Source organism: Vigna umbellata, chromosome 5 (assembly GCF_029865625.1).
Source record: "Vigna umbellata cultivar VRB3 chromosome 5, Vumbellata_1.0, whole genome shotgun sequence".
NCBI lineage: Eukaryota > Viridiplantae > Streptophyta > Magnoliopsida > Fabales > Fabaceae > Vigna > Vigna umbellata.
The window spans coordinates 28,493,554-28,520,957 of NC_142169.1; the positions used below are offsets into that span (position 1 = coordinate 28,493,554).

The window sequence follows — 27,404 nt, forward strand, 5'->3', positions numbered from 1 at the left end:
CAAACTCTGCCTCGTTAACCAGTGGCGACGAAAAACCAGGTGGAAATTTGTTGTCCAAATCACGTGAATGAAAAACACCAAACTCTTTCACTGTTGCATTTTGGAAAGTAACAAGTGTCATTTATGATTTGTCTATAAACACAAAATCGTGTCTCAATTTAGGTGGTTCAACTCGGTTCGCGTCTTCCTTAGAATTCATACCATATGCATGCCTTACAACGAGTATTTGGTTATCAATAAAAACAAAATATGTAATTGGATTTGGATCTGAAAGAAAGAGTGAGCACAGACACAAAATATTAACCCCTTGATGAACAAATTGAATACTCATAAAGAAAAAGAGTTGGAGAGCAGAGAAATAGCAAGAATTTTCTCAGAAACTCCCACAACACAGAAGCTTGCAATTAATGGATTCAACTTCCCCTTGCAATCTCCACTTTGTGTTCATCCCAATAATGACCCCGGGTCATCTTCTTCCCATGGTGGACATGGCCAAAATGTTGGCACGACGCAAAGTGAAAGTGAGCATAATCACCACACCCCTCAACTCCATCCACTTCCAAGCTAGCATAGACAGAGAGATTCAATCTGGCTCACCCATCCAGATTCTGCATGTTCAGTTTCCATGGGCTCAAGCTGGATTACCAGAGGGGTGTGAGAGCGCAGACATTCTTCCTTCAATGGATCTCCTATCCAATTTCACTGTCGCCATGAACTTGATGCAGCGACCAATAGAAGAGCTTCTTCAAAACCAAAGGCCCTTTCCAAGCTGCATAATTGCCGACAAGAATTTCGTGTGTATGGCTGATGTTGCTGACAAGTTCAACGTCCCAAGAATAATATTCGAGGCATCAAATTTTTTCTATCTCCTATGCTGCTACATTTTGAACAAGGAAAAGGTCCATGAAGACTTGTCTTATGATGAGAAATTTCTTGTGCCTGGAATGCCCCACAGAATCGAATTGCGAAGGTCTCAACTCCCCGGATTATTCCATCCCGGCAAAGACGTGAAGCTGCAAGCTTGTCGTGAGGCGACAAGAAAAGCTGCAAAAAAGGCATATGGGATTGTGGTTAACAGTTTTGAAGAGTTGGAAGCTGAATATGTGAAAGAGTATGAAAGGGTTACGGGGCATAAGGTATGTTGTGTAGGACCTGTGTCGCTGTGCAATAAGGATGACAAGGAGAAGGCTCTGAGAAATAAGAGAAACTCGAGTGATGAAAATAGGTATATGAAGTGGCTTGATTCATGGCCTGCAAGGTCTGTGATTTATGTGTGCCTTGGTAGCCTGAACCGTGCAACTCCTGAGCAATTGATAGAATTGGGGTTAGGATTGGAAGCAACGAAAAGGCCATTCATTTGGGTGCTTAGAGGTGGATATGGAAGAGAGGAAATTGAGAAGTGGCTGTTGGAAGATGGGTTTGAAGAGAGGGTGAAAGGGAGAGGGATTCTGATAAAGGGTTGGGTGCCACAAGTGTTGATATTGTCACATAGAGCAATAGGAGCGTTCTTGACACATTGTGGATGGAATTCCACGCTTGAAGGGATCTGTGCTGGGGTTCCGTTGGTGACTTTTCCTTTGTTTTCTGAGCAGTTTCTGAATGAGAAGATTGTTGTACAAGTGGTGGAGAATGGGGTAAGTTTAGGAGCTCAATCTGTTGTGCACTTAGGACAGGAAGATGAGGCTCGAGTTCAGGTGACAAAAGAAAATGTTGCAGATTCTATTGAGAAGCTAATTGGTGAAGGCAAAGAAAAACAAGTGTTTATGGAAAGAGCCAGAAACTATGCGAACATGGCAAAGAAAACAGTGGAAGAAGGTGGTTCGTCTTACAACAATATGTCTCTCCTAATTCAAGACATAGCAAGTTTCAAAATGCATTAGATCAATTATTAGGTTTATTTACTAGAATTTGAGATGTTTTTGTCTAACGCTTTTTGAGGTTCCTTTTTTGTTGCTTTTTTTTTTAAATTAAAATGAATACTTATGATAATTTCCGTAGTCTACTTAAGTTTGTGATAATTACTTTCTTTATTTGTATTTTATGCTCTTTGATGAAAAAAGAAGTGGAAAGTTTTGGAGAAAAATTACACAAATTCTTCAAACTTCCAATAATAGTTCATAACTTTCACTTCATATTATTTTTTTCTATGGAGAACTATCATCTATAGGTTGTCAAAATAAGGGCATACTTCAGAGTTCAAAGGTAGTTAAAGACAGTTCAATTCAAACTCCATTACTTCAAAATTCAAGAGTAGCACAACACAACTCAAAAGCCATAATAACAAAAACACTTGTTATTGTACAAAAAACTTTATATGATAATATTTTTATCATCATTACTTTAAAAACTGTCAAGAAAACTTGTGACAAGTTAAATAAAACAAAGAAGATCCAGGTTTCGAATTTGAGAAGATAGTTTGAAGCATTTAGCATGAAGTCCACTGAATCTTTCAAAAGAGTTCATGGACCATCCAGATGAAAGATAAAAGCTTTTCAGTTGAATAAAAAAAGAAGAGCAACATGTAATATAGTTTGGTAAAACCAACATATCATTATCTATATCTATCCGAAGAAAGAGTTGGAAGTGCAAAGGTAGTAGCAGAACACCAAATTTCAGAGAAGACAAAGATTGCCACCTTCCTTTCTCTGTGGCATTTTATTCTCGTATATCGTTTATCACGACCATTATATTGCCCTTCACTCCATGGATTCCCAAACTCATCAGCAACACTCTGTTCTTGTTCCCTTAATGTCCCAAAGCCATCTCATTCCCTTTACACAAAAGGTCAAATTACTCGCAGTCAATGGCGTTTCTGTCACTATTTTCCTTACACCCCTCAATGCAGCAAAGTTAAACAATGTCATTGATCAAGCAAAAGCCTTAAACCTCCAAATCCAGTTTCACTTGCTACACTTTCCTTCCAAAGAAGCAGGGTTGCAAGAAGGTCGTGAAAATACGGACACCCTCCCTTCCCCTCAATACCAATAATTGTTTTTCGCCGCTTCTAATAAGCTGAAAGAGCCATCGAGAAATGGCTTTCAGAGTTGGAAACACTACCCACTTGCATGTTTCCGACTTCTGCGTACCTTGGACAGTTCAAAGGCAGTGCAAGACTCCATTGCCTATGTTGTTGAATCAAAGTTCAAGATACCGAGAGTTGTCTTCCACGGAATCTCATGCTTCGCCCTCTTGTGCTCGCACAACATTACCAAGTGCATGAAAATGTCACCTCAATGTCAGTCATTCGCAGTGCCGGACTTCCCTGACACCATTGAATTCTCCAAGGCACAGTTACCTAACGAAATGGCTCAGGACTCGCAGGATTGGAAACGTGCTAAGGGTTTAAGATATTTTTTCTTTATTTTTTCAAATTTGTTTAGTTTTTAGTTACATTCTTAATCAGTTTAAATGATCAATTGATTGGGAAGGTATCTCAATTATCTTTTATTTTGAAACTCATGAATTTGATATATGACACATTTCAAAATAAAAAATATTGTAGAGTTAAATATGTTTTTATTTCTTAAATTAAATTTGTTTTTAATCTCTCTTTCAAACCAAACAAGTTACGCTTTAGTCTCCTCTTAAGAAAAGCTTAATTTTGGTCTTTCAAAATTAACGGCATTAAAAAAAAACTGACGTGCCTAACGGAGTGTGAAACGTAATTTTTTTTTTTTTTCTGAAACTGTTAATCTTTCCTCAATCCTCTTCCTTATTCTCTCTCTCCGACTCTACCACAGACATGAACAAACTCACAGAGGGATTGTGATTGTGAATTGGCATAGCAGGCCACACACACAACGTCGCAGCAGCACCGCCACCTCCCGAAGTCACGTTCCCATACCCCATTCCAACCAAGCCAGCATTAGAGACGGATGGCAGAATGACACCCACCTCTGAACAGCTTGTACTCCAATTAGTTAAAATTGTTTATGGGGGTAGCAGATGCTTCATCTCTCAGCTGCTCTTTATGTTCCCTTTTCTGTGAGCACCTAAAGTTGAGTCTGGGACGGAAAAATTGAGTGGTCTTTGCATCCTTGTACAAAGAGTGCATGCAGTAAGCAGTAGCAGCAACTTTGGACCACCCTACTCACAAGATTCTTGTACTTATAGTTATATATCTCTCCCACATCTGCCATATCCTTAATAAAGACCAGAATCACTCTTCATTAAAAAAATCATCCACCTATATGTATGTAGGGTTCTTAGGGAACGAAATCCCAAAACACCCCTCCATCTTTGCCAGTGGATTGTGTACAGAACACAACCGAAAACTCGTTTATAGGAGGGCCCTCAACACTCAGCAAGAATCCGTGAACTACTCTGAGCACCCGACAAACCCCATTTTGAAAAATTTACTTGTGAGAATGCCAGTTTTGTTTAGGCTTTAATTTTGACCTTGTGTCATCAAGCCTAGGTGTTTTTGTGCGCAGGACAGAAAATCGGCATCGCGCCAAGAACCGCCATAGACACCGGCAAAACGAGAAACTCTTCCACCACACTCCGCGTTACTGAATTCAGTTGTCGCACAACATCGCCGCCAATCAATAAAACACGTAAATCGAAGAAAAACCTGTGATCTCTCCGGCGAGTTCATCTCCTCCATGTCATCGGGCTTTGATCTCTCCGGCCTGTTCGAGACCAAGCAGAAGACGGTCACAGTGTTCACTTCCAAGTGTTCTGCGGTGTCGATTATGGCCAAGATCGCTGCGGAGGCACCGGCGGCGGCTGGCCTCGTCGGTGGCCGGGAGAATGCATCCCGTTGAGTAAGGGTGTTTCTCTCGCGCACAAGAAGAAGACATAAAAGGAGGACTTTCACGGTCGGTGGCGATGAGTTTGTCGACGAGCGACGTTGCCAGAGATGCCTTTGGCCGACCAGAGGGGCTACTGGTTCGATGGTTGTTGGTTCGGTGAATACATATTTAATCTCAAATTTTAATATAAATTTAATATATAATCAAAATACTCAAATTTTAATATATGATATTTTTTAAACAACATTATGTCTAATAAAAGAAAAATTCATATTAATTATATTTAATAAATATTAAAACTCAATTAAATAAAAAATATTAAAACTTAATTGAGCAAAAATAAATTAAAATAATCATAAATTTAAATATACATATAAATTACCAAATAAACCTATTTTATAGACAAATAAAAAACAACTTTGATAATTTGTTTAGTCATTTATTAATATAAAGGAATAGGGCAGCTGTAATTTTAAAATAATAATATATTTACTGTTTACTTTAACTCATAACTTATAGTGATGTTATAGTTAACGAGTAGTTTAGTTCTCATTATTATTTTATTTTTTTTCACTGGTTTATAGACCAACATGTCATTCCGTCATATGCATAAATAGTAATGACATGAGCACTAGGTTATCAATGTTGTCGTTTGTTTATTCGCTAACATTGTTATTTAAGAAAATAAGAAATTCAAAAAATAAGATCAAATTTTTTATTAAAGACTAAAAACTAAAATATGAAAAAGAGTGGGAAATAAAAAGATAGTAAACTCTTTTTAACAAGCTGGAGCAAAATGTTTTTCCTACTATTTATTGTCATTGCCTATGTTTTTGTTCTCTCTCTCTTCTTAGTAGTTCCCCTACTGGTCTAATTGATAATTAATTTTTTTATCTATATAAGATAGACGTTTAAGCGAATCCAGCTGGATTGAACCAGCCTCCAAACTCAAAAACTTAAAATAAACACCTAGGAGTATTTATAAATTGTTTGTCGATAACTCTTTACATTAACAAGAAACTCAAATTCTTTGTGTAATGTACGAGTAGAGGTGGGCAAACTGCATTATTTGCACTGCACTATAAATCTATTACAATTAACTATAAAATAGTTTAAAAAAACTGAACTGCACTAGAAAATAGTTCAAAAAAACTGAACTAAACTATTTTTAGTTCAGTTAATTACAAAACAATTCAGTTAACTACAATGCACCTTTTTCTAATAAATAAATGTGATTTTGCACTAGTACAACTGTCAATAGCTAATCATCGATAGAGTTAAAAGAATTAGTTTAATTTGATTTTTTTTTAATAATTACAAACAAATAAATTAATATTCAATAACATCACAACATTTAAAAAATTAAATTATAAATCTATATAATTAGAATTAGTAAATAATTATAATAAAAAATTTAAAAAAATTAATGAAATATTATTGGTACTATTTTATCATATTATTAAAATTAAATTAATAACTATAATTATTTATCATTACTATTTATTATTAATTTAAAAATATAAAATGTCTAAAATTTGATTCTCATATTAAATATAGTTTAATTTAATAATATAAATTTGTTTATATATTATTTTATATAGATTAAAAACTTAATCTCTAAAAAATATTTCTGTTTATCTCTGTTTTGTCGAAATATTTTTATTTTGACAATTATCTAGTTTAATATAAAAATTCTCATCTTCTCTTCTCACCTTTTTCTGAATTCTCATATATATATATATATATATATATATATAATATTATATTTTATAATTATTTACATAAGTACTTTTATCTTTTTATTTTTACAATTATAGTTAATTTTATTAAGTTATAAAAATAATTACTAGTTTTTGAAATATAATTACAATATAATAAAATTTAGTTTTTTTTAAAATATATAATTATTTTAGTATAAATTTAATAATATCATTTTATTTTAATAATTATTATAATAATAGTTAACTTTTTAAGAGACTTGAAAAGGAACATTTATTTATTTATCTATATATATTTATATATAAAAGTAACGTAAAAACAATTGTCTCATGTCATCACAGAAAACAAAATTAATAAAATCTAAATTATATATATATATATATATATATATATATATATATATATATATATATATATATATATATATATATATATACTCGTGCCTTTATTTCTTATGTTTATGTTGTTGGAAATAGAAGAAAAGTAAAACAATTAAACAAGCAAAAGTAAAATAAAGTACATAGTTTGAAGTAGTTAACTAAACTGTTAATAAAAGAAGTTCAGATTTTTTGAACTGAACTACAAATAAGTATAATTCAGTTTTTGTAAAAAGTAGTTTAATTTTTATAGTACAAAATAGTATAGATAATCCATAATTTAGTATAGTTTAGTTAATCATGTTCAGCCCACGTACGAGTCATGTTCTTAAGGCTCCGATCTCGTTCGTTAGCTGAGAACCTTTTATGATATGTTAATAACTAAAATTTAACCATTTTTTTATAATGAATATATGTCAAAAATGTATTGGTCCATTTCAAATACTTTTTAAAAAAATTTCAAATACACCAATAAAAAGGTGTCACCTGGACAATTTGAGAAAATGTTGTCATGCAGAGTTGTTGAAGAAAAGCTTATAATTGGTAGATGAACACTAAAGACGTGTTGACTTGCAATTCTTGCAAGTCTTCGCCATCGGAAGCTGTGCCGCCACAGAAAATAGCCATGAGATGCTTTTTAAAACAAGTGTCTAAGAGATTATAAACAAGTGAATTTCAGCTTTTGCATTCGACCAATTCAAATCCAAATGGCATCCCAAGAATCTCAGTCTCACTTCGTTCTGTTTCCTCTCATGTCCCCAGGCCACTTGCTCCCAATGACAGACCTAGCAACAATATTGGCACAGAATAACGTGATTGTTACTGTAGTCACCACCGTACATAACGCTTCTCGTTTATCAGAAACCTTTTCCCGTGCTTCCGACTCAGGCCTCAACCTCCGACTGGTTCCACTCGAATTTCCATCCCACGATGCTGGATTTCCAGAAGGGTGTGAGAATTTTGACATGCTGCCTTCTATGGGCATGGGTTTGAATTTCTTCCTTGCCGCAAACACCATGCTACACGAACCGGCTGAGAAAGTGTTTGAACAGTTGACACCGAAACCAAACTGCATAATCTCTGACGTGGGTTTAACATACACAGCCGACATCGCCACCAAATTCAACGTCCCCAGAATATCTTTCTACGGCGTTAGTGGTTTCTGTCTCTGGTGGCAGCAAAAGTTGGTCACTTCTAAAGTTTTTGATACCATAGCCACAGATTCAGAGTACTTTTCCATACCTGACATCCCTGACAAAGTTGAGATCACAAAAGCACAGACGGCAAGACCTATGCACGAAAACTGGAGTGAGTTTGTTGAAAAGATGGCCGCAGCTGAAGCGGCTACTTATGGGGTGGTCGTGAATTCTTTTGAGGAGTTGGAACAAGCATATGCAGGGGATTTCAAGAAGGCCAGAAACAATAAAGTGTGGTTTGTTGGGCCCGTTTCACTTAGAAACAGGAATGACTTGGATAAGGCTCAGAGAGGGAACAGCAACAACACATCAAGTGATGCTCATAGTTGCATGAAGTGGCTTGACTTGCAAAAACCAAATTCAGTCATTTACGTGTGCCTTGGGAGCATATGCAATTTATCTCCGTTGCAGTTGATAGAGCTTGGTATGGCCTTAGAAGCATCCAAAATACCGTTCATTTGGGTCATCAGGGAAAGGAATCAAACAGAAGAGTTGATGAAGTGGATTAAGGAATCAGGGTTTGAGGAAAGGACCAAGGGGGTAGGTCTAATGCTACTGGGTTGGTCTCCTCAGGTACTAATACTATCACACCCTGCGATTGGAGGGTTCATGACACACTGCGGTTGGAACTCAACCCTAGAAGCAATATCCGCTGGCGTGCCAATGCTTACGTGGCCATTGTTTGGGGACCAATTCTTCAATGAGAGGTTTGTTGTGAACATTATAAGAATTGGTGTACGCGTTGGGGTGGAAACTCCGGTGCTCTGGGGTGATGAAGAGAAAACTGGGGTATTGGTGAAGAAGGAAGATGTAGTGAGGGCTATAGAGAAGTTAATGGATGAGGGAAGTGAAAGGGAAGAGAGAAGAAAAAGGGCCACAGGGCTTGCAGAGATGGCTAAGACAGCTGTAGAAGGAGGCTCCTCTCACTTCAATGTGACCCAGCTAATCCAAGACATCATTCAACAGTCCCACAAAAACTAATCTTCCGTTACCAAAAGCATATAAGGTATATTATTTCCACAGATTTCCTAATTCTGCTTAGCAAATTAGTAAAATACATTAGTAATTTTGTAATATTGATTGTGTTTAAGACTGCCAAATAAATTATGCCCGCCCAATATTTTATCTGATGATTTTAGTCCACTAACACTCAACTAGAATGAGTAATACGATCTTAAGTCTGTGGACTAGGTCATTATCACACAAAAATAAGTCCACAGAAAATATTTTTAATTAAATTAAATTACTATAGTTCTTAAAATTGAATTTTTTTTATCATAATATAGATTTTGATATTAGGCGAATGCCATAAAAGAATAGAAATTATTGTCATTTTAGTCTCCTACTAGTTACTATATCTCTCAATAGCACTAGCAGCAAATAATAATATGTCAAACAAATTTCAATTATTAATTTGACTCCTTTTAAGTATAAAGATTTTATTATAATTTCGTGGATAAGTTATCTACAGATTAATACCGGATTAATATGTGGGTAATTTCATGGGGAACCTAGAAAATTCATCCAATAAAATGTCATGTGATTGATTCTAGCCAAGTAAAAATATACCTAAATATAATATTCAAATAGTGTTATACCTATTCAATACAGCTGTATATAATATGCAGCAAATTCAACTCAAATTATGCATAACTTGTCCATTGCTATTATGTCTTTTATAGTTAAGTATTGTTTGATGCTAACGTTGCTAATGTTACGAGCAATTTAAGTGCAAGTTTGATCAACCAACCCCATAAATCCTCGCTGAGTATTGTTTTCGGCAATCTCTTTTCAAGCTCCACCTTGACAATATTGTGTTGTTTTATTTACGCAGAGGAAATCGTACAATTAGCTCAGACTTGGAGTTCTCCAATCCCTTCGTAGAACAATTGCAGAGCTTCACTAGTAAAGCCATAAGCAGAAAGTCAAAAATCCATAGAGAGGATATTGCTATCTGTAAAGACTACTCTGTTCCATACAAGGAGTTATATCTTGTTTTAACTTACAGCTATTTTGAAATAGATTATGTTAGAAGGAGATAAAATACGAATAGGACATTATAAAGCATTGTGTTTAACCGTTTGGTTCCACACTTGTCTTCAAATAGTTCTATTTCTACTAATTATATTAGATTTTGAGTAATATAGAGAATAAACAATCTGATCAGATAGCAAAATTTCCCGCACCTCTTGATGGACAATAGGATCTTTCACTATCCCTCTTTTTCTTACCTGAACAGAATATGATATTCAAAGGTTAGAGATAGTACTTTTCTCTTCTTTATTTACAAGGGGAAACAATGATGATTATTTAATACAAAACTATAATGAGTATAATCCCACTTGCACAAAACACGATAAATATACAATTGTTATTTTCATCGGAGACATTGGGATAAAAATTGTCTTTTCACGCATTAAATTGACTGACAAAATCTATGCAGCAAAGTTAACATTTAAAAATCGCATTGGTGACATGTTTTGAAATTAGAAAAGTGTGTATCTTAGCGATTTATTTGAAAATAAATCATTGGATATCCCTAACAAAATCCATGAGCTGAGAGCAAAAGAGGCCATCCCTTGACAATCTTTGGAGAAACATATTCACTTTAGATGTCTAACCTTCCTCTACAACCAAAGATTACGTAGTATTATTACAGATAAACTCCCTACTACTACCCAATTCCCTCAGATTTAGCTTATGAAACTGATCTAGTCCAAGGGGCACATCGGGTTCACCAAATATATGTACGCAATGTCTCAATAAACCAAGATGAAAGAAAGGAAAATGCCAGAGAAGAAAATGTAAAGGTGCATTTGTAATATTTCACCTAGTTTACCTAAACTTCTTCCATATCATATTAATCATGTAGAGCATATTTAAATGCACATTATTATTGCCGACAATATCAAAACAAACAACAAAATTATATAATAGGAGTTTGTATTCCTCACTTGAAATCTACGAGCTTCAAATTGTGGCTTAATCAAAGTCACTAATGCTGCATTTTCCTTCATGATATTGACCACAGCAGGCATGAACTATTAAAAGAATAAAAGAAATAAAAAAGATGCAGTGAATCAAGAAGGCTAATCATACCAGTAATTCTCAGTTCAGCGAAAATAATCTCCAATGTCTCCTCTTACTCTTCTGTGGTTGCTTACAAAGGATGACCGAGCACTTAATAATCAATAGACATAGGAGACAAGATCGTGATCATAAACTTTTCTGATAATCTGAAATATTTTACTTGTGATAGGAGTGTAGGACTATGTTTGACAATATTTCAGAACTTACCCAGAGAATAGAGATGAATGAGAGGTCTAAAATCACCAAATCAAGATTTTGGGAGTCTAGGCACAAATATATAGCAACATTTCTTTCTCTTACCCTTAAAAGATGAATAGAAGTGTATATTTATTAATAAAACAATTCATATTTTATATCATTGAGCAGCTGAATATACATTAAGTTTTATTTACAGATAAAAGATATTGCTTGTCATAAAAAGCACCGGGGAGGAAATTTATGGCTTAAAGAATTAGGAATTATGCCTGCACCAGCTGTAATCGACCCCAAAAATAAATGACCCGGGCACTTTATGAATTCATTATTAACAATTGGAGTTCATACCTTGAGACAGTAATATATGCGTACATATACAGACAAAGAAAAGATTGCAGCAGTCATTCTCTAATACCTCTGGAATGTAAGCTATTTTACATAACGGAATGATACCAGAGTACGATCCAGTGTGCCTAATCCTAGACCATAAGGCATAACGATCAACCCCAAAAGAAGTAGCGGTGTAGTAGAAGGCCATTATACCAAGAGAGCAGATACAGACAAAATGGGTGCTCAAAACTTAAGATATATTCATCATTAGAATTGAAAGTCGTAGGTTTGGCCAGACAATCATTATTAATCCAAGGCATAACTAATAAAAATAAGTCCAAAAAAAAAGTGTAACAAAATAAAAGTACTGTGCTATGCAAGTTAAGCCTCTAAGGAATAACTGCATAACTGAACAGTCAACACAAACAATGAATATAAGAAACCTTAGACACAAAACTAGAGAAATATTAAGGAAAAACCACATAGTTGGGTTTGCATTTAATAAAAGGAAAAAAAAATATTAATATAGCTTCACCGGCAGCATCAATATAATTAGATTTAAAGTTCATTTCTCAACATAGTATCAGAGTTTGGTTAGAGTCTATCCTAACAAAATTTGTTATTTGTTATTTGTTTGACATATTTAGAGTCTATCCTAGCAAAATTTATTATTTGTTAGACATATTGTTCCACCCACTATTGGACCATCTATTAATTTCTAATTCCACGCTCGAGATGCATATACCTCAACATGAGAGAGGATATGTTGGAAGTCTCACCGACTAGTGATAAGACCAATTTATAATATATAAATGAATACAAACTTCACCTTATAAACCAATTTTGTGGAGTTGAATTAAACTTAAAGTCTATTTCTTAACATAACCAAAAAAACTTGAATTATCTAACAAGTTACTTGTCCATAACCTATGCCAACTCCATAAACATGTGATGCACCATAATGAAGTAAGCAGCCAGTAAATCCTCCAGTTGACAGCTCAGAATCAAGAGCTACTTTACCAGTAGTATCACCACCAAGTTGTTTCCAACTTCTGTCCAGTTCTGTGTTGATGTAAAAAAGCCAAACGACAATACAGTTCCACCAAAGTTGCAGCTGAGACATTATTTCAAGTAAATAGAACTGTCACCTACATACATATTTGGTAATTTTGGCTATTATCTCCACAACAGTTTTTTCAGGCAGAGGGCTACCGGCTTTATTTATAAACTTCCCGTCAAAATATACTTTGCCTGCATGCCATATGATACCAGTATATAATAATATATTCTATTGTCTTACAATGAAAAACATAAAAAGAGTCTACAACGACAAATGCGTAAATGTAGATAGCACGAAAAGAAAGAAAAAAGGAAGGCTCCGAAGAATATTTGTCGCATTGCAGTACCCTTTTATCGAGTTGTATTTGTTGGAAGTCCCACATCGACTAGAGATAAGGCCAAATTATAATATATAATTGAGGTGCAAACCTCACCCTACAAGCCGGTTTTGTGGGGTTGAGTTAGGCTTAAACCCACTTTCTAATATGGTATCAGAGCAATGGTTAGAGCCTATCCTAGCGAGTTCTAAGTGGGCATTGTATTCTTCTCTTCCACCCGCAATCGGGCCGCTATCGGACCACCCAATTTCTACTATCACGCACGAGATGTCTATACCTCGGCGTGAAGGGGGTGTGTTGGAAGTCCCACATCGACTAGAGATAAGGCCAAATTATAATATATAATTGAGGTGCAAACCTCACCCTACAAGCCGGTTTTGTGGGGTTGAGTTAGGCTTAAACCCACTTTCTAATAGCATTATATTTGATCTGGAGTTTTAAAAAGGTTCAAACGAGATTCTACTCTAATATGAAAGATTTCACCAAGCAGAAGTTCAATGAAAACTATTCTTTTAGGGTGAGAATATATTATTCGAACTGGCTACGTATTAGCTCAAACACAATTGAAAACAAAATAGAAAAAATAAAATATAAAAATAAAAACAAAAAAGTCCTTCATTTGCTGAAATCATTGGTACACAAAGCACAGGTCAGCCTATCACCTGAGTAGCCAGTACCATTCAAGGTAACTAATTAACAATTGTCACTCAAGAAACCTAATGTATTAAGGTTGTGGATTGTAAGTGATGTCCTAGTTGTTATATGGGCTCGTGCACGACTAAATGATGCCGAATCTCTCCGATGTCTTTCCTCAAAACCTCACAATGGCATCAGAATCAGAATCGGTGGTTCTCCCAATAATGACTCAGATAAATATGTTATAAAGCCGGTAAAGAATTTAGAAAAAATTAAGGTGAGTTGGATTTACCACATTGGTAAGAAATAAGATGACATGAGAACGACTAATGAGCTTTGGTTTTTAAACTGAGTCTGATGTACTAATCTATTGTATGGTGAATATGATTGGTATCTTCCCTTGAAAAACCTCACAAACCAGAAACAGAAAATAGCCCGAATCAAACTAATCAGAGCAATTGTCAGAGTTGCCCACATAACATGATTCACAATAAAAAACATATAAGGAAAAAACTAAGAAAACAGAGAAAGGAGTAGTCTCAACGAACACTAGCAGAATGCAACGCATAAAGAAAGTGATGATATAAGTGCAAAGCTGAGAGTGAGATCAAAAAACACACTAACCGTCATTCACCATTGATGGCCAAATGCAGGTGTCGATGATGACAACCACCACCATGATCGGCCCCAACACGGCCACGAGGTATCCACAGTGAGACGGGTGTGCAGTGCCAGAGCAACCATATTGAAGGGTTTGAAGGGTTTGAAGGGCAGAACTCGAAGAGGGTTTGGAGGGATTATATTATATGTCTGGAATATCTTATATGATTTTATTTTTTATTTTTGTGGGTAAATAATTTCGAATAATTGTTATTTTTTAAATTAAAGTACGAAATGAATTTGATTTCTCAAATATTTTGAAAGGAAGTTTGTAAATGTTTTCCTAGTTTACACAGTTGTAGTGCTTTACATTATTATATTTAATCGCAAATATATTTTCTTAAACATAATTTGTAACGAATCGAATTACTGGTTTTAAATATATAAAATGATTATTTTAAAAATTAGACTTAAAGAGAGTGCTATTCTATTTACAGTCTGAAAAAAAAAACTAATTAGTTGAAGAGAAAGTGGTATTAAAAGGACCGAAATTGCATGGAGTCTTTGTATTTCGATTTGTGGGATAGTAAGAAAATTGAAGTGTAATTATTGTCAAAAAGTATTAATAAGAAGAATTTATCAATTAAAACATAGTGATTTCAAAAGATGTTGAAGCATGGATAAGAATTATTGGAGATGTTAAAAAACTAACGTTGGATGTTGTTATTTGTTGTAACAAAATCTAATGTTCAAAAAATTTGAAAGGGGAGTAGCATTGGTATTTCAAAGGGTGTTGGAAAAAGATTAAAACAGAAATAAGAGAGTTATATTTAATGTATTTTCAAGAAAAAGAAGTGAGTTGTTAAAAGAAATATTAATTTCATTTTCAAGAAAAGTGAGAAGGGAGTTGTTGAATTTCTCCCCAGTGTACTGTTAATAATTTTAAAAGGAAATAAGAGTATTATATCCTCACGTGATGATATAATATTAAGAATTACATGAATTTTATACTATTAATTTTTTTTTTCTCAAATAGATCTTTTAGTTATTTTTTATTTCAATTGAGATTTTAATTGTGAAAAATCTATGTAGTTGAATATCTATTGTTAAATTAGCATAACGACCTTAAATGTAAGCTAACGTGACACAATAACGTGATTTAATTAAAATATATGGCAAACTTAGGATGTACTGATCATATCACACTTATATGAGTCAATCAATATCACACTCATTTCAATCAATCAAAGATTGTCACATCATCATCATCTTCATCTCCATCTTCTCAGTGTATAATAATGTCATATGAAAATTTTTAATTTAGTTTATGTAGTTGTTATTTTAATTTAATTGAGTTCTAATTTAAAAATACTGAAATTGTAGAGTTAAATATGTTTTTATTTCTTAAATTAAATTTGTTTTTAATCTCTCTTTCAAACCAAACAAGTTACGCTTTAGTCCCCTCTCAAGAAAAGCTTAATTTTGGTCTTTCAAAATTAACGGCATTAAAAAAAAACTGACGTGCCTAACGGAGTGTGAAACGTAATTTTTTTTTTTCTGAAACTGTTAATCTTTCCTCAATCCTCTTCCTTATTCTCTCTCTCCGACTCTACCACAGACATGAACAAACTCACAGAGGGATTGTGATTGTGAATTGGCATAGCAGGCCACACACACAACGTCGCAGCAGCACCGCCACCTCCCGAAGTCACGTTCCCATACCCCATTCCAACCAAGCCAGCATTAGAGACGGATGGCAGAATGACACCCACCTCTGAACAGCTTGTACTCCAATTAGTTAAAATTGTTTATGGGGGTAACAGATGCTTCATCTCTCAGCTGCTCTTTATGTTCCCTTTTCTGTGAGCACCTAAAGTTGAGTCTGGGACGGAAAAATTGAGTGGTCTTTGCATCCTTGTACAAAGAGTGCATGCAGTAAGCAGTAGCAGCAACTTTGGACCACCCTACTCACAAGATTCTTGTACTTATAGTTATATATCTCTCCCACATCTGCCATATCCTTAATAAAGACCAGAATCACTCTTCATTAAAAAAATCATCCACCTATATGTATGTAGGGTTCTTAGGGAACGAAATCCCAAAACACCCCTCCATCTTTGCCAGTGGATTGTGTACAGAACACAACCGAAAACTCGTTTATAGGAGGGCCCTCAACACTCAGCAAGAATCCGTGAACTACTCTGAGCACCCGACAAACCCCATTTTGAAAAATTTACTTGTGAGAATGCCAGTTTTGTTTAGGCTTTAATTTTGACCTTGTGTCATCAAGCCTAGGTGTTTTTGTGCGCAGGACAGAAAATCGGCATCGCGCCAAGAACCGCCATAGACACCGGCAAAACGAGAAACTCTTCCACCACACTCCGCGTTACTGAATTCAGTTGTCGCACAACATCGCCGCCAATCAATAAAACACGTAAATCGAAGAAAAACCTGTGATCTCTCCGGCGAGTTCATCTCCTCCATGTCATCGGGCTTTGATCTCTCCGGCCTGTTCGAGACCAAGCAGAAGACGGTCACAGTGTTCACTTCCAAGTGTTCTGCGGTGTCGATTATAGCCAAGATCGCTGCGGAGGCACCGGCGGCGGCTGGCCTCGTCGGTGGCCGGGAGAATGCATCCCGTTGAGTAAGGGTGTTTCTCTCGCGCACAAGAAGAAGACATAAAAGGAGGACTTTCACGGTCGGTGGCGATGAGTTTGTCGACGAGCGACGTTGCCAGAGATGCCTTTGGCCGACCAGAGGGGCTACTGGTTCGATGGTTGTTGGTTCGGTGAATACATATTTAATCTCAAATTTTAATATAAATTTAATATATAATCAAAATACTCAAATTTTAATATATGATATTTTTTAAACAACATTATGTCTTATAAAAGAAAAATTCATATTAATTATATTTAATAAATATTAAAACTCAATTAAATAAAAAATATTAAAACTTAATTGAGCAAAAATAAATTAAAATAATCATAAATTTAAATATACATATAAATTACCAAATAAACCTATTTTATAGACAAATAAAAAACAACTTTGATAATTTGTTTAGTCATTTATTAATATAAAGGAATAGGGCAGCTGTAATTTTAAAATAATAATATATTTACTGTTTACTTTAACTCATAACTTATAGTGATGTTATAGTTAACGAGTAGTTTAGTTCTCATTATTATTTTATTTTTTTTCACTGGTTTATAGACCAACATGTCATTCCGTCATATGCATAAATAGTAATGACATGAGCACTAGGTTATCAATGTTGTCGTTTGTTTATTCGCTAACATTGTTATTTAAGAAAATAAGAAATTCAAAAAATAAGATCAAATTTTTTATTAAAGACTAAAAACTAAAATATGAAAAAGAGTGGGAAATAAAAAGATAGTAAACTCTTTTTAACAAGCTGGAGCAAAATGTTTTTCCTACTATTTATTGTCATTGCCTATGTTTTTGTTCTCTCTCTCTTCTTAGTAGTTCCCCCACTGGTCTAATTGATAATTAATTTTTTTATCTATATAAGATAGACCTTTAAGCGAATCCAGCTGGATTGAACCAGCCTCCAAACTCAAAAACTTAAAATAAACACCTAGGAGTATTTATAAATTGTTTGTCGATAACTCTTTACATTAACAAGAAACTCAAATTCTTTGTGTAATGTACGAGTAGAGGTGGGCAAACTGCATTATTTGCACTGCACTATAAATCTATTACAATTAACTATAAAATAGTTTAAAAAAACTGAACTGCACTAGAAAATAGTTCAAAAAAACTGAACTAAACTATTTTTAGTTCAGTTAACTACAAAACAATTCAGTTAACTACAATGCACCTTTTTCTAATAAATAAATGTGATTTTGCACTAGTACAACTGTCAATAGCTAATCATCGATAGAGTTAAAAGAATTAGTTTAATTTGATTTTTTTTTAATAATTACAAACAAATAAATTAATATTCAATAACATCACAACATTTAAAAAATTAAATTATAAATCTATATAATTAGAATTAGTAAATAATTATAATAAAAAATTTAAAAAAATTAATGAAATATTATTGGTACTATTTTATCATATTATTAAAATTAAATTAATAACTATAATTATTTATCATTACTATTTATTATTAATTTAAAAATATAAAATGTCTAAAATTTGATTCTCATATTAAATATAGTTTAATTTAATAATATAAATTTGTTTATATATTATTTTATATAGATTAAAAACTTAATCTCTAAAAAATATTTCTGTTTATCTCTGTTTTGTCGAAATATTTTTATTTTGACAATTATCTAGTTTAATATAAAAATTCTCATCTTCTCTTCTCACCTTTTTCTGAATTCTCATATATATATATATATATATATATATAATATTATATTTTATAATTATTTACATAAGTACTTTTATCTTTTTATTTTTACAATTATAGTTAATTTTATTAAGTTATAAAAATAATTACTAGTTTTTGAAATATAATTACAATATAATAAAATTTAGTTTTTTTTAAAATATATAATTATTTTAGTATAAATTTAATAATATCATTTTATTTTAATAATTATTATAATAATAGTTAACTTTTTAAGAGACTTGAAAAGGAACATTTATTTATTTATCTATATATATTTATATATAAAAGTAACGTAAAAACAATTGTCTCATGTCATCACAGAAAACAAAATTAATAAAATCTAAATTATATATATATATATATATATATATATATATATATATATATATATATATATATATATATATATATATATATATATATACTCGTGCCTTTATTTCTTATGTTTATGTTGTTGGAAATAGAAGAAAAGTAAAACAATTAAACAAGCAAAAGTAAAATAAAGTACATAGTTTGAAGTAGTTAACTAAACTGTTAATAAAAGAAGTTCAGATTTTTTGAACTGAACTACAAATAAGTATAATTCAGTTTTTGTAAAAAGTAGTTTAATTTTTATAGTACAAAATAGTATAGATAATCCATAATTTAGTATAGTTTAGTTAATCATGTTCAGCCCACGTACGAGTCATGTTCTTAAGGCTCCGATCTCGTTCGTTAGCTGAGAACCTTTTATGATATGTTAATAACTAAAATTTAACCATTTTTTTATAATGAATATATGTCAAAAATGTATTGGTCCATTTCAAATACTTTTTAAAAAAATTTCAAATACACCAATAAAAAGGTGTCACCTGGACAATTTGAGAAAATGTTGTCATGCAGAGTTGTTGAAGAAAAGCTTATAATTGGTAGATGAACACTAAAGACGTGTTGACTTGCAATTCTTGCAAGTCTTCGCCATCGGAAGCTGTGCCGCCACAGAAAATAGCCATGAGATGCTTTTTAAAACAAGTGTCTAAGAGATTATAAACAAGTGAATTTCAGCTTTTGCATTCGACCAATTCAAATCCAAATGGCATCCCAAGAATCTCAGTCTCACTTCGTTCTGTTTCCTCTCATGTCCCCAGGCCACTTGCTCCCAATGACAGACCTAGCAACAATATTGGCACAGAATAACGTGATTGTTACTGTAGTCACCACCGTACATAACGCTTCTCGTTTATCAGAAACCTTTTCCCGTGCTTCCGACTCAGGCCTCAACCTCCGACTGGTTCCACTCGAATTTCCATCCCACGATGCTGGATTTCCAGAAGGGTGTGAGAATTTTGACATGCTGCCTTCTATGGGCATGGGTTTGAATTTCTTCCTTGCCGCAAACACCATGCTACACGAACCGGCTGAGAAAGTGTTTGAACAGTTGACACCGAAACCAAACTGCATAATCTCTGACGTGGGTTTAACATACACAGCCGACATCGCCACCAAATTCAACGTCCCCAGAATATCTTTCTACGGCGTTAGTGGTTTCTGTCTCTGGTGGCAGCAAAAGTTGGTCACTTCTAAAGTTTTTGATACCATAGCCACAGATTCAGAGTACTTTTCCATACCTGACATCCCTGACAAAGTTGAGATCACAAAAGCACAGACGGCAAGACCTATGCACGAAAACTGGAGTGAGTTTGTTGAAAAGATGGCCGCAGCTGAAGCGGCTACTTATGGGGTGGTCGTGAATTCTTTTGAGGAGTTGGAACAAGCATATGCAGGGGATTTCAAGAAGGCCAGAAACAATAAAGTGTGGTTTGTTGGGCCCGTTTCACTTAGAAACAGGAATGACTTGGATAAGGCTCAGAGAGGGAACAGCAACAACACATCAAGTGATGCTCATAGTTGCATGAAGTGGCTTGACTTGCAAAAACCAAATTCAGTCATTTACGTGTGCCTTGGGAGCATATGCAATTTATCTCCGTTGCAGTTGATAGAGCTTGGTATGGCCTTAGAAGCATCCAAAATACCGTTCATTTGGGTCATCAGGGAAAGGAATCAAACAGAAGAGTTGATGAAGTGGATTAAGGAATCAGGGTTTGAGGAAAGGACCAAGGGGGTAGGTCTAATGCTACTGGGTTGGTCTCCTCAGGTACTAATACTATCACACCCTGCGATTGGAGGGTTCATGACACACTGCGGTTGGAACTCAACCCTAGAAGCAATATCCGCTGGCGTGCCAATGCTTACGTGGCCATTGTTTGGGGACCAATTCTTCAATGAGAGGTTTGTTGTGAACATTATAAGAATTGGTGTACGCGTTGGGGTGGAAACTCCGGTGCTCTGGGGTGATGAAGAGAAAACTGGGGTATTGGTGAAGAAGGAAGATGTAGTGAGGGCTATAGAGAAGTTAATGGATGAGGGAAGTGAAAGGGAAGAGAGAAGAAAAAGGGCCACAGGGCTTGCAGAGATGGCTAAGACAGCTGTAGAAGGAGGCTCCTCTCACTTCAATGTGACCCAGCTAATCCAAGACATCATTCAACAGTCCCACAAAAACTAATCTTCCGTTACCAAAAGCATATAAGGTATATTATTTCCACAGATTTCCTAATTCTGCTTAGCAAATTAGTAAAATACATTAGTAATTTTGTAATATTGATTGTGTTTAAGACTGCCAAATAAATTATGCCCGCCCAATATTTTATCTGATGATTTTAGTCCACTAACACTCAACTAGAATGAGTAATACGATCTTAAGTCTGTGGACTAGGTCATTATCACACAAAAATAAGTCCACAGAAAATATTTTTAATTAAATTAAATTACTATAGTTCTTAAAATTGAATTTTTTTTATCATAATATAGATTTTGATATTAGGCGAATGCCATAAAAGAATAGAAATTATTGTCATTTTAGTCTCCTACTAGTTACTATATCTCTCAATAGCACTAGCAGCAAATAATAATATGTCAAACAAATTTCAATTATTAATTTGACTCCTTTTAAGTATAAAGATTTTATTATAATTTCGTGGATAAGTTATCTACAGATTAATACCGGATTAATATGTGGGTAATTTCATGGGGAACCTAGAAAATTCATCCAATAAAATGTCATGTGATTGATTCTAGCCAAGTAAAAATATACCTAAATATAATATTCAAATAGTGTTATACCTATTCAATACAGCTGTATATAATATGCAGCAAATTCAACTCAAATTATGCATAACTTGTCCATTGCTATTATGTCTTTTATAGTTAAGTATTGTTTGATGCTAACGTTGCTAATGTTACGAGCAATTTAAGTGCAAGTTTGATCAACCAACCCCATAAATCCTCGCTGAGTATTGTTTTCGGCAATCTCTTTTCAAGCTCCACCTTGACAATATTGTGTTGTTTTATTTACGCAGAGGAAATCGTACAATTAGCTCAGACTTGGAGTTCTCCAATCCCTTCGTAGAACAATTGCAGAGCTTCACTAGTAAAGCCATAAGCAGAAAGTCAAAAATCCATAGAGAGGATATTGCTATCTGTAAAGACTACTCTGTTCCATACAAGGAGTTATATCTTGTTTTAACTTACAGCTATTTTGAAATAGATTATGTTAGAAGGAGATAAAATACGAATAGGACATTATAAAGCATTGTGTTTAACCGTTTGGTTCCACACTTGTCTTCAAATAGTTCTATTTCTACTAATTATATTAGATTTTGAGTAATATAGAGAATAAACAATCTGATCAGATAGCAAAATTTCCCGCACCTCTTGATGGACAATAGGATCTTTCACTATCCCTCTTTTTCTTACCTGAACAGAATATGATATTCAAAGGTTAGAGATAGTACTTTTCTCTTCTTTATTTACAAGGGGAAACAATGATGATTATTTAATACAAAACTATAATGAGTATAATCCCACTTGCACAAAACACGATAAATATACAATTGTTATTTTCATCGGAGACATTGGGATAAAAATTGTCTTTTCACGCATTAAATTGACTGACAAAATCTATGCAGCAAAGTTAACATTTAAAAATCGCATTGGTGACATGTTTTGAAATTAGAAAAGTGTGTATCTTAGCGATTTATTTGAAAATAAATCATTGGATATCCCTAACAAAATCCATGAGCTGAGAGCAAAAGAGGCCATCCCTTGACAATCTTTGGAGAAACATATTCACTTTAGATGTCTAACCTTCCTCTACAACCAAAGATTACGTAGTATTATTACAGATAAACTCCCTACTACTACCCAATTCCCTCAGATTTAGCTTATGAAACTGATCTAGTCCAAGGGGCACATCGGGTTCACCAAATATATGTACGCAATGTCTCAATAAACCAAGATGAAAGAAAGGAAAATGCCAGAGAAGAAAATGTAAAGGTGCATTTGTAATATTTCACCTAGTTTACCTAAACTTCTTCCATATCATATTAATCATGTAGAGCATATTTAAATGCACATTATTATTGCCGACAATATCAAAACAAACAACAAAATTATATAATAGGAGTTTGTATTCCTCACTTGAAATCTACGAGCTTCAAATTGTGGCTTAATCAAAGTCACTAATGCTGCATTTTCCTTCATGATATTGACCACAGCAGGCATGAACTATTAAAAGAATAAAAGAAATAAAAAAGATGCAGTGAATCAAGAAGGCTAATCATACCAGTAATTCTCAGTTCAGCGAAAATAATCTCCAATGTCTCCTCTTACTCTTCTGTGGTTGCTTACAAAGGATGACCGAGCACTTAATAATCAATAGACATAGGAGACAAGATCGTGATCATAAACTTTTCTGATAATCTGAAATATTTTACTTGTGATAGGAGTGTAGGACTATGTTTGACAATATTTCAGAACTTACCCAGAGAATAGAGATGAATGAGAGGTCTAAAATCACCAAATCAAGATTTTGGGAGTCTAGGCACAAATATATAGCAACATTTCTTTCTCTTACCCTTAAAAGATGAATAGAAGTGTATATTTATTAATAAAACAATTCATATTTTATATCATTGAGCAGCTGAATATACATTAAGTTTTATTTACAGATAAAAGATATTGCTTGTCATAAAAAGCACCGGGGAGGAAATTTATGGCTTAAAGAATTAGGAATTATGCCTGCACCAGCTGTAATCGACCCCAAAAATAAATGACCCGGGCACTTTATGAATTCATTATTAACAATTGGAGTTCATACCTTGAGACAGTAATATATGCGTACATATACAGACAAAGAAAAGATTGCAGCAGTCATTCTCTAATACCTCTGGAATGTAAGCTATTTTACATAACGGAATGATACCAGAGTACGATCCAGTGTGCCTAATCCTAGACCATAAGGCATAACGATCAACCCCAAAAGAAGTAGCGGTGTAGTAGAAGGCCATTATACCAAGAGAGCAGATACAGACAAAATGGGTGCTCAAAACTTAAGATATATTCATCATTAGAATTGAAAGTCGTAGGTTTGGCCAGACAATCATTATTAATCCAAGGCATAACTAATAAAAATAAGTCCAAAAAAAAAGTGTAACAAAATAAAAGTACTGTGCTATGCAAGTTAAGCCTCTAAGGAATAACTGCATAACTGAACAGTCAACACAAACAATGAATATAAGAAACCTTAGACACAAAACTAGAGAAATATTAAGGAAAAACCACATAGTTGGGTTTGCATTTAATAAAAGGAAAAAAAAATATTAATATAGCTTCACCGGCAGCATCAATATAATTAGATTTAAAGTTCATTTCTCAACATAGTATCAGAGTTTGGTTAGAGTCTATCCTAACAAAATTTGTTATTTGTTATTTGTTTGACATATTTAGAGTCTATCCTAGCAAAATTTATTATTTGTTAGACATATTGTTCCACCCACTATTGGACCATCTATTAATTTCTAATTCCACGCTCGAGATGCATATACCTCAACATGAGAGAGGATATGTTGGAAGTCTCACCGACTAGTGATAAGACCAATTTATAATATATAAATGAATACAAACTTCACCTTATAAACCAATTTTGTGGAGTTGAATTAAACTTAAAGTCTATTTCTTAACATAACCAAAAAAACTTGAATTATCTAACAAGTTACTTGTCCATAACCTATGCCAACTCCATAAACATGTGATGCACCATAATGAAGTAAGCAGCCAGTAAATCCTCCAGTTGACAGCTCAGAATCAAGAGCTACTTTACCAGTAGTATCACCACCAAGTTGTTTCCAACTTCTGTCCAGTTCTGTGTTGATGTAAAAAAGCCAAACGACAATACAGTTCCACCAAAGTTGCAGCTGAGACATTATTTCAAGTAAATAGAACTGTCACCTACATACATATTTGGTAATTTTGGCTATTATCTCCACAACAGTTTTTTCAGGCAGAGGGCTACCGGCTTTATTTATAAACTTCCCGTCAAAATATACTTTGCCTGCATGCCATATGATACCAGTATATAATAATATATTCTATTGTCTTACAATGAAAAACATAAAAAGAGTCTACAACGACAAATGCGTAAATGTAGATAGCACGAAAAGAAAGAAAAAAGGAAGGCTCCGAAGAATATTTGTCGCATTGCAGTACCCTTTTATCGAGTTGTATTTGTTGGAAGTCCCACATCGACTAGAGATAAGGCCAAATTATAATATATAATTGAGGTGCAAACCTCACCCTACAAGCCGGTTTTGTGGGGTTGAGTTAGGCTTAAACCCACTTTCTAATATGGTATCAGAGCAATGGTTAGAGCCTATCCTAGCGAGTTCTAAGTGGGCATTGTATTCTTCTCTTCCACCCGCAATCGGGCCGCTATCGGACCACCCAATTTCTACTATCACGCACGAGATGTCTATACCTCGGCGTGAAGGGGGTGTGTTGGAAGTCCCACATCGACTAGAGATAAGGCCAAATTATAATATATAATTGAGGTGCAAACCTCACCCTACAAGCCGGTTTTGTGGGGTTGAGTTAGGCTTAAACCCACTTTCTAATAGCATTATATTTGATCTGGAGTTTTAAAAAGGTTCAAACGAGATTCTACTCTAATATGAAAGATTTCACCAAGCAGAAGTTCAATGAAAACTATTCTTTTAGGGTGAGAATATATTATTCGAACTGGCTACGTATTAGCTCAAACACAATTGAAAACAAAATAGAAAAAATAAAATATAAAAATAAAAACAAAAAAGTCCTTCATTTGCTGAAATCATTGGTACACAAAGCACAGGTCAGCCTATCACCTGAGTAGCCAGTACCATTCAAGGTAACTAATTAACAATTGTCACTCAAGAAACCTAATGTATTAAGGTTGTGGATTGTAAGTGATGTCCTAGTTGTTATATGGGCTCGTGCACGACTAAATGATGCCGAATCTCTCCGATGTCTTTCCTCAAAACCTCACAATGGCATCAGAATCAGAATCGGTGGTTCTCCCAATAATGACTCAGATAAATATGTTATAAAGCCGGTAAAGAATTTAGAAAAAATTAAGGTGAGTTGGATTTACCACATTGGTAAGAAATAAGATGACATGAGAACGACTAATGAGCTTTGGTTTTTAAACTGAGTCTGATGTACTAATCTATTGTATGGTGAATATGATTGGTATCTTCCCTTGAAAAACCTCACAAACCAGAAACAGAAAATAGCCCGAATCAAACTAATCAGAGCAATTGTCAGAGTTGCCCACATAACATGATTCACAATAAAAAACATATAAGGAAAAAACTAAGAAAACAGAGAAAGGAGTAGTCTCAACGAACACTAGCAGAATGCAACGCATAAAGAAAGTGATGATATAAGTGCAAAGCTGAGAGTGAGATCAAAAAACACACTAACCGTCATTCACCATTGATGGCCAAATGCAGGTGTCGATGATGACAACCACCACCATGATCGGCCCCAACACGGCCACGAGGTATCCACAGTGAGACGGGTGTGCAGTGCCAGAGCAACCATATTGAAGGGTTTGAAGGGTTTGAAGGGCAGAACTCGAAGAGGGTTTGGAGGGATTATATTATATGTCTGGAATATCTTATATGATTTTATTTTTTATTTTTGTGGGTAAATAATTTCGAATAATTGTTATTTTTTAAATTAAAGTACGAAATGAATTTGATTTCTCAAATATTTTGAAAGGAAGTTTGTAAATGTTTTCCTAGTTTACACAGTTGTAGTGCTTTACATTATTATATTTAATCGCAAATATATTTTCTTAAACATAATTTGTAACGAATCGAATTACTGGTTTTAAATATATAAAATGATTATTTTAAAAATTAGACTTAAAGAGAGTGCTATTCTATTTACAGTCTGAAAAAAAAAACTAATTAGTTGAAGAGAAAGTGGTATTAAAAGGACCGAAATTGCATGGAGTCTTTGTATTTCGATTTGTGGGATAGTAAGAAAATTGAAGTGTAATTATTGTCAAAAAGTATTAATAAGAAGAATTTATCAATTAAAACATAGTGATTTCAAAAGATGTTGAAGCATGGATAAGAATTATTGGAGATGTTAAAAAACTAACGTTGGATGTTGTTATTTGTTGTAACAAAATCTAATGTTCAAAAAATTTGAAAGGGGAGTAGCATTGGTATTTCAAAGGGTGTTGGAAAAAGATTAAAACAGAAATAAGAGAGTTATATTTAATGTATTTTCAAGAAAAAGAAGTGAGTTGTTAAAAGAAATATTAATTTCATTTTCAAGAAAAGTGAGAAGGGAGTTGTTGAATTTCTCCCCAGTGTACT

General features: G+C 33.9%; 2 long non-coding RNA genes and 3 pseudogenes across 6 annotated transcripts; 3 read left to right on the forward strand and 2 right to left on the reverse strand.

The window, feature by feature from the left end:
* Nucleotides 1-102: 102 nt before the first annotated feature.
* Nucleotides 103-2,002, forward strand: LOC124835508 (UDP-glycosyltransferase 73C3 pseudogene; annotated as a pseudogene).
* Nucleotides 2,003-7,406: 5,404 nt separating this feature from the next.
* On the forward strand, nt 7,407-10,188 carry LOC124835503 (UDP-glycosyltransferase 73C6 pseudogene; annotated as a pseudogene). Its single transcript, XR_015786621.1, has 2 exons — nt 7,407-9,052; nt 9,881-10,188. The product of XR_015786621.1 is annotated as a UDP-glycosyltransferase 73C6 pseudogene (transcript).
* LOC124835504 (uncharacterized) lies at nt 9,468-14,569 on the reverse strand. 2 transcript variants are annotated; one of them, XR_015786623.1, is made up of 5 exons: nt 14,319-14,569; nt 11,146-12,912; nt 11,001-11,057; nt 10,233-10,277; nt 9,468-9,948 (listed from the first exon to the last, which is right to left on the reverse strand). It is a non-coding gene; the product is annotated as an uncharacterized LOC124835504 (long non-coding RNA). The 2 variants fall into 2 exon arrangements; XR_015786622.1 differs by lacking the exon at nt 11,001-11,057 and having other exon boundaries at nt 14,319-14,567.
* Nucleotides 14,570-19,584: 5,015 nt separating this feature from the next.
* LOC148198052 (UDP-glycosyltransferase 73C6 pseudogene) lies at nt 19,585-22,366 on the forward strand (annotated as a pseudogene). The gene is made up of 2 exons (XR_015786639.1): nt 19,585-21,230; nt 22,059-22,366. The product of XR_015786639.1 is annotated as a UDP-glycosyltransferase 73C6 pseudogene (transcript).
* Nucleotides 21,646-26,747, reverse strand: LOC148198053 (uncharacterized). Of its 2 annotated transcripts, XR_015786641.1 has the most exons (5): nt 26,497-26,747; nt 23,324-25,090; nt 23,179-23,235; nt 22,411-22,455; nt 21,646-22,126 (listed from the first exon to the last, which is right to left on the reverse strand). It is a non-coding gene; the product is annotated as an uncharacterized LOC148198053 (long non-coding RNA). The 2 variants fall into 2 exon arrangements; XR_015786640.1 differs by lacking the exon at nt 23,179-23,235 and having other exon boundaries at nt 26,497-26,745.
* Between the last annotated feature and the right edge of the window lie 657 nt (nt 26,748-27,404).